Below are 7389 nucleotides of genomic sequence, written 5' to 3'. Positions count from 1 at the left end.
GGCCCCGGGGAAGGAGGGTTTCAGCGGGGTCGGCCCCCGGGGGAGGGAGAAGGGCTTTGGGCCGGCGGTGGAGGCGCGGATGACAGCCCGCACATCTGCTGTCCTCTGTCCCCGCGGAAATGTCCACCCCAGCTTCCACCCTCTGCCCCGGTCTGCTGCTTCCAAACTTCCTCGGGTTGCGGATTTAAAGGTTTTTCAGTGGCATTCGGTCTCCTGTATGAATTCACTATGAATAAACTTGACTTTTCTGGTCGCATCATTGCAGATTTTTTAGAAAGACTTTTTCGCAGGTGACTTCAGGGAGACAGGTTGCCATTCCACTGACACAACTGAAAAATGTGACTGCAGAGTGCATAACGCTGCTGAGATCCTGGGAGTCAGTGCTCCTCTTCAGGATGGGAAACTCCTGGCTTTTCAAGGACAGGGCAGCTTGTGTTCATTTTGAAGAAGTTGCTCATAACTTTGACTTAGATTTAAAGTGGACACAGTGATTCTTCATGGGGTTTTACAAGTGTATAATTTCTGTGGAGTCCCATATGCCTCTGCCTCGGCACAGCGCACGCAGTGGAGCCCGACTCCACAAGGTGCAGTCAGCACTAGGAGGCCTGGGTGAGAGTTTAACATTTTCAGGGAAATTTTCACAGCTGTGCTGGAGCTCTTGGGCAGGGCAGGCTGACAACACCACGCAGTGTCACTGCTGGAATCCAACAAACTGGAAACCAGGCTTGGGGGTTTTCAAGATTTTAGGCAAAAATGTTGTGGCAATGTGTTTATTGTATTTAATATAATATGTACTGTAAATGCATATAATATATAAACATATGCCCTATGTACATTTACATAACAACATAAATAAATCTGTATAAATTCATAGTATTCCTGTTGCTAGTGCTTTACATTATCACCGGTCTTAAAAGAATCTTACTGGAAATGAAAACTGTCATGGATAAACTATGAACACTTCATTTCAAATGTGCTCTGACTTCTCTGGGCAGATTTTTGTCTGAGAGTAAGAGACTTCCATGCAACCTTGCAATATTATTTAATTCCCAACCTGACATTCTACTACCACCTTCACTCAGCTCTATATATCCTTTACTCACAGTGATGTTTAACAACTTCACATGTTTAATAGCAGGTTTGTGAGCAAGGCTTTGTAACATTTCTCCTTAGAGAGATGCTTCCAGCCATGAAACTTATTTAGGGAAGGAAAGTCACACTTTCCTTCCACATGTGACTTGACTGTGTCACTCTGACAGATCTGATAGCCCTAAAGACAAAGGCTTTAAAACATTAGTTTGCCACAATAAAATAAATTGTGATATACTTCATGTGTTATCCCTGCAGTGTGATAACAATACCCATTTTTTCCTGGATCATTCTTCAGGTAGATGGGTTCCCCCAACCAGGTTCCTTGTGTAGCTGCGCAGCCACCAGAGGAGCTGGGGAGGGGGGCAGGACAGGGTGGTGAGGAACCTGGACTGCCAAATGGATCTGAACGCTGAATACCAAACTGCAGCCTTAAGAGAGCACCGGCTCCATCTTTGCTTGTGCTTACTGATAGTGCTTCCAAAATCACCTGTAGTCCCTGCCTCTTAAGCCACCTGTTCCTGTTCTGCCATCTCCTCCGTTACACAGGCTCAGAATACTGTGTAGCTACAGGGTGAATCGAATCAGAAAATTGACTGTTTGGAAAAGAATGAGTCAAAAAAAAGAGATTATTTTCCAGCTGGATCAGGACTACTTTCCTGATCTGATAAATGCTGTGGCCTACTGCATACTCGTACCTGACCGACGGAGGGAGTGATGCAGGGGCAGTAATAATAAATCAGCAGTTGCTTTAAATTGACACAGGGAGGGGTATATCAATTCTGTTCCCTGCTAGATGTGTTGCTCCTCTGTCAGACAGCTCCTGTCCTCGCTGCTGGAAGGGCTCAGTTGCTTGTGAAGCACCTGCCGAACTACTTGCACGTTGCAGATCAGCATATTCAGAACAAATAAAATCTGTGCCAGTTTGCTTATGGTGCCAGCAGCCTCAGGGGAAATACAGGAAGCCAGAAATCATAATTAAGCATAGCATGTGGGGGTTAACGTGTTTGTTATGAAAGCTGCTGTGCCTTCTTGGTATTTGTGCTCCAAACATTAAAAGAGCAAATAAAGTTATTTTCTTACCCTAATGATTTTCATTGTGCTGATAATGTGTCACTCATGCATGTGTTTGACAATAGCAAGCTTACAAATGCATGGTATCTAACCCTGATGGAAGAAGTTTTGCATGCACAAATTTTTCAACCACTTTTAAATTATAAAATTCTTTACTTAAATCCTCCATCATGACGGTGAATGACAGGGTCTTTGTTTCAAAAATCTTACTGTTGAAGAAATATGCAGAGAGTGAGCTGAGGTTGGAAACAGAATGGAAAGTGAAGGGAAAGAAGAGCAAAGAAAAATTGATTTTGGCTGAACCCAAACCAAAATGACTTGCAGTTAGGATAAAGTTCTCTTTCTTTCTGTATGAGATTAAAGCTAGTCTTAGCAAATCTTCAAAGTCTGGTGAGAATTTTTTTCTTGATGTGACACTTCCTAGAATAAAGTCATAAGCTGAGAAGCCTTCATGGTTATGAACTGTAGACACGATTACAGAGAAAGCAAAAATAAATAAAATATAAAACATGAAATTGAAACCCCAGAGGGTAAAATCATTATCTGTTCTACACAAATTGTGCAGGTCACTCATGTTCTGATATGTCTTAACCAAATTTCAAGAATATGTCTTTAGATCACGTAAGAGTGTTTATCCTCACCAGACTAACCTCACATGTGCCCCTAGCAAAGATCAGAGAAAGCAGGACCAGTTTGACCCTGAATGGCAATTCACCTCAGCCAGATACCTAAAAAGAATTCTCTGCTCATCATGAAAGTACTGGTCTACTCCTCTCCTTTCCTAACTTAGGCTACTGATGTTTCAGAGAAAAACAGAATTTGCTAACTGCATTTGATGGGAAATTCCTTCATGACCCTACAGGCAACTGATTTAAAGAAGCAAGTGTGCTATTTAAGCTTGCCCATTTCCATGTTGTGGAGCAACCGATGGTGGTGTTATTACTATTGAGAACAGTGCAAGTCCTTGCTCCCCTGTGGCCAGAAGAAGAAGAAGTGGGATGGAGAGGACGGGGAGAATCAGGAGGATTTTTTTCGTTCACAAATTTATAGGTATCAAAGCAGGAAGAGACACCGGAGTTACCTGGACCAACATTCCCACAAGCGTATATTTTTCCGAGAATCTAGCCCCACATTCAATATACAAAACTCTGCAGGCATTGTGAAGGTTGGGGTGCATGCAAGAGACAGCCATAGCCTTGGGAGAACAGCCCTTTTCTCTCATCTAGTGACTGATCCCTGTTTACATATGGAGCTCGCACCACACTTACTCAGCAAAATGCTAACATGCCTCTGCAGCATTCTCACAGCAAGCAGAAAAGCCCAGTACCACAAAAAGACATGACGCAGTATATATGTTCCAGCTGTTCCTGATGGTTACCACTCTGCTCCCCCTTGCAGACAAATATTTCACTCTCTTCCCATTCACAAGGACAAATTCAGCAAAGTCACAGGGGATAATTCAACCCTTTCTATTCCTTTCAGTAGCCTGTCCTCACCATACAAATCAGGTCTAATAGAGGAAAGCACACAGATCATCCCAGCAACATCATTTGTTGTTGTTTAAACAATTAACTACAAAAATTGGAGCCTGACCACTGGCATAGAATGACGCCGACGCTGCGTGCACTACATTGCTTAACTGACAAATATATTCTGCCTGAACTGGGCTGCATCCTCTGTCACCCAGAAGCTCTCAGCAGCAGCAGGACCCAACGGTCAGATACCTGCTTTCAAAGCGGGAGCTGCTGTGAAAATAAAAAAAGAAAACAGACAGTTGAACGTTGCTGTGGTTTTGCTTCAGGAAGTATATGAACTATGTAAGCTGCATGTGGGTATGGCCTTTATTGTTATGGACAGGGCAGAATCTAATTTTACCAAAAGCTCTCATGACACATAGGGAGAACTCCGTCAATCCGTTTCAGAAAACAGACCAACGCCCTCTGGCACCGATCTCCTCTGGGAAACACCAGCAGACATCCAGCATCTCTTAGGAAAGTGTCCTGTTCAGGAAAGTAACTGGTGGAAGACCTGGTGTTCTGCTGAATAGCGTAACTATTTGCAAATGTACAACTGCCTTTTTCTCAAGCGGGGTTGGTAGTAAGCAGAGCCCCACTTTGGTACAAACCTCTGGCCACAAACTTTTGCCAGAAGATAGGTTTCTCTTTTCTCTGTCATCTAAGGAAGCACACATTAAAAATTGTGGTTTTGCTACTATTCAGCTTCTGTTTGTGGACTAGTAAACAATGTTACAATGTCTACATAGCTGGTCAAGAAAGTTGTGGCTGTTACTCTCCACATATGCATCGGTATCAACCCTTTTCTGGGGATTTCCTTGTGGGGTAATTTTATCCATGGCCCCTCAAGGTCAGCAAATAATCCTTGTGGCTGAGGGAGGAGATGCAGAAGTAGAGAAGATGGCTTTTTTAGAGCCAAATTTTCTTTTCTAATTGTCTTAATTACTTTTGGAAGCTACAGAAAAGCTACTTCCTTTTTCATATATAACAATGATGAATACTGCTTAGGCCACATGTAAGAGGGTCTACTGGTTAACCATATATGGCAATTTGGAGGAATTTACCTGTGTACAGCTGATGGATTCTGGTCAAATCTGTAATGGCCAGAAATCCAAAATAATCTATTTGATGTCAAGACTATGACATGCCTCTTCCAGATCAGAAATAGCAGATTATTATTATTAAATTTTAATTTTAATCTCCTGAAAGCAAGGATTTGCTGAAACCCGTTTACTTCAAACTGTCTGGAGCAGCCTAAAGATTGGATGTGAAGCTTAAAGAAAGGTCTCAGGAAGGCCTGCAGAAACAGATGGAAAAAGAAGTCTGTAGTTTTATGTTTAAGTAAAAAACAATCTACCTAGCTATTTTCAGACTCACAAATGTGGAAGGCTCATCATGAAGTGCAGGATGGGTCTCAGCTTCCCTAAAAAATTCTTACTGAGACCAGAGAACACTCCAGAGTGATGAGAAAAGGAACACAGGAAAATTAACGCAGGACACTGTCTGCCTCTGTTCTCTATGTTGCCCAAAAATGCATTACTGCGAGTTATAGGAGCCCTACATCTTACATTGTGATTTGTGAGAAACTTTCATGCAGATGGCAAAACAGTGGGTGAAACAGACACCCTCCCCTTCTAGGTACTTGAAGGAAAACTGAAATACTACTTTATTTAATTATGATTGAGTAGAGGTATTACAGCAAACAGACCAGATTTCTGAACTACATGTGTAAAAGGTTGCCCTGTGTGAGAAATGCAAATGCAGGAAAGGAAGAATTGTTTTGATGGCAGCTGTGTGTTTGAGACTGTTACAAAAAAGGAAGAATCATTACAAGATGAGGAAGAAAGAAGGCCCAGGCAGTCAGGGAAGCAAATTAGCAAAAACATGGGGGAGCGAGGAGAAAGGCAGAAATAGATTCTATGTGGACTAGGATAAACCAAAAACAGTTGCTCTAGTTTAACAGGTCCTTCAGCAGAAATGGATAGTACTCTGGAAAATGTAACAGGTTCGGTCTAGCTGTCCACAGTGAGTGGATGCTGGCAAGTAAAAATGGATAAAAAGGACAGGATTAAAAGTATTTTCACAGCGGGATAAAGCCTGTGGCAACTGTAGTGATGGCTTTTGGCTTATGCAATGTGTCTGCCATGTTTGCAAGGCTAATGGAGGCAGTACTTTACAGCATCCTTCTGCACATTTCCTACATTTAAAGGAAATCCTGGTGCACGCGAAAACCTTTGAACAAGAACTGTTACATTTACAAATAGTCTGTGATCAGCTTAGGGATAACAGTGTGAAATCAAACCCACAGAAACAAGCTTTTGCTTATGAAAGAGAATTTATTTTGGGCAGAGAATTTGTGAAAGAAGAATTTCAACCATCATTAAAGAGAGTTAAAGGCTATACTGTACTGGCCTGCTTACTGGATGCTCATAAATATTCAAAGTTTTGTAAGATTCTGTCTCTGTTATGGGCAGGTTATTCACAGGTTTTCAATATTGCAGTGCCACCGCATAGACTAGAGGAGAAAAGAACGCCATTGCAGTGAGCAACAAAGTATGCTTCAGATTTATTTGAGTTGGAAAAACCTCTTTTGACAGCTTTTGCTTTGATTTAAAATCACTTTTATAATGCCTTTCACTTTCAACAAAACTAGTCTCTTCTGGTCAGGGGCTTTCTTGACACAACGCTCCAGGTTTTGGCAAAGTCATAGCTTACTACATCAGGAATTATTGTACCACCTCCAAAGGTATCCCCCATCACTGCTAAATCTGCGTGACATCATTGCTTGTAGGTGGGCAAAATCTGGAGTTCACCGCAGAATACACAATTGTAACGTTGTTTATTAAAGTCTGGTTTATGGTAGCTTAAACTGATACAAATTAGCGCAGCAGCAATCCCACCCTCCATCTTGCCATGTATCTGTTTACCTACTGTATTGGCACTGGCCCTTGTGTGTGTGGGCAGTTGAGTTGTTTTGCTGTGCTGATCCCAGAAAAAACTAGTAACTCTCTTTGTTGGGCTCAATTTTTGCTTTTTAGGACCTTGAACTAACCCACCACTCAGCTGCAGAAACACCAGTAACAGTGCAAGGGGTCAGGAACACGAAACACGGTGTGGGGGGAAGGAGCCACTCTGTTTAATTTCAAACTTGCAAAGGACTAAAGGTATCTACAGAGGCAATTAAGGTATCTTGGCAATAAGTTCCTGATGAGGCTCAGTAAATTAACACATTCTAATGTGATCACACAAACCTGGCTCATCACATCCATGAAGACATGACAGTCTTCTCACTTTCATAATTTACCAAACTGTGAGAGTTCCTGGCTCTCCCACGGAGAAAATGAACACACAGCCAAAAAAAAAGTGGATACCAAGTGAAAAAATGTTTAGCAAAAAACCTGTGTGCTTGGGAAATGCAGCCATATTAGAAGCCTTTGCAGTATCACAGTAAAGCTTTGGTTGCTAAAACCTGGAATTAAAAATGCAATATTGCATAGAAGATGGGAAAAAACAATGACTATTTGTACAGCTATCAGCTCTTTGAACCAGATACAAAAGATACATTAGCTATTTTGTTCTAGTTTTCCATGCTGAATGAGGCCTTGTATTTGCAAACCCTAATGGCAACTCCAGAAATGACTGTTGGGTAAAATGAAAACTTGGTACAGAAAACTGATGCCTGAATATGAAGTCTGCACCACAAAAAAAAACC

The sequence above is a fragment of the Charadrius vociferus genome, unplaced genomic scaffold (assembly GCF_000708025.1).
Source record: "Charadrius vociferus isolate BGI_N301 unplaced genomic scaffold, ASM70802v2 scaffold7, whole genome shotgun sequence".
NCBI lineage: Eukaryota > Metazoa > Chordata > Aves > Charadriiformes > Charadriidae > Charadrius > Charadrius vociferus.
This window is presented reverse-complemented; position numbering follows the sequence as displayed.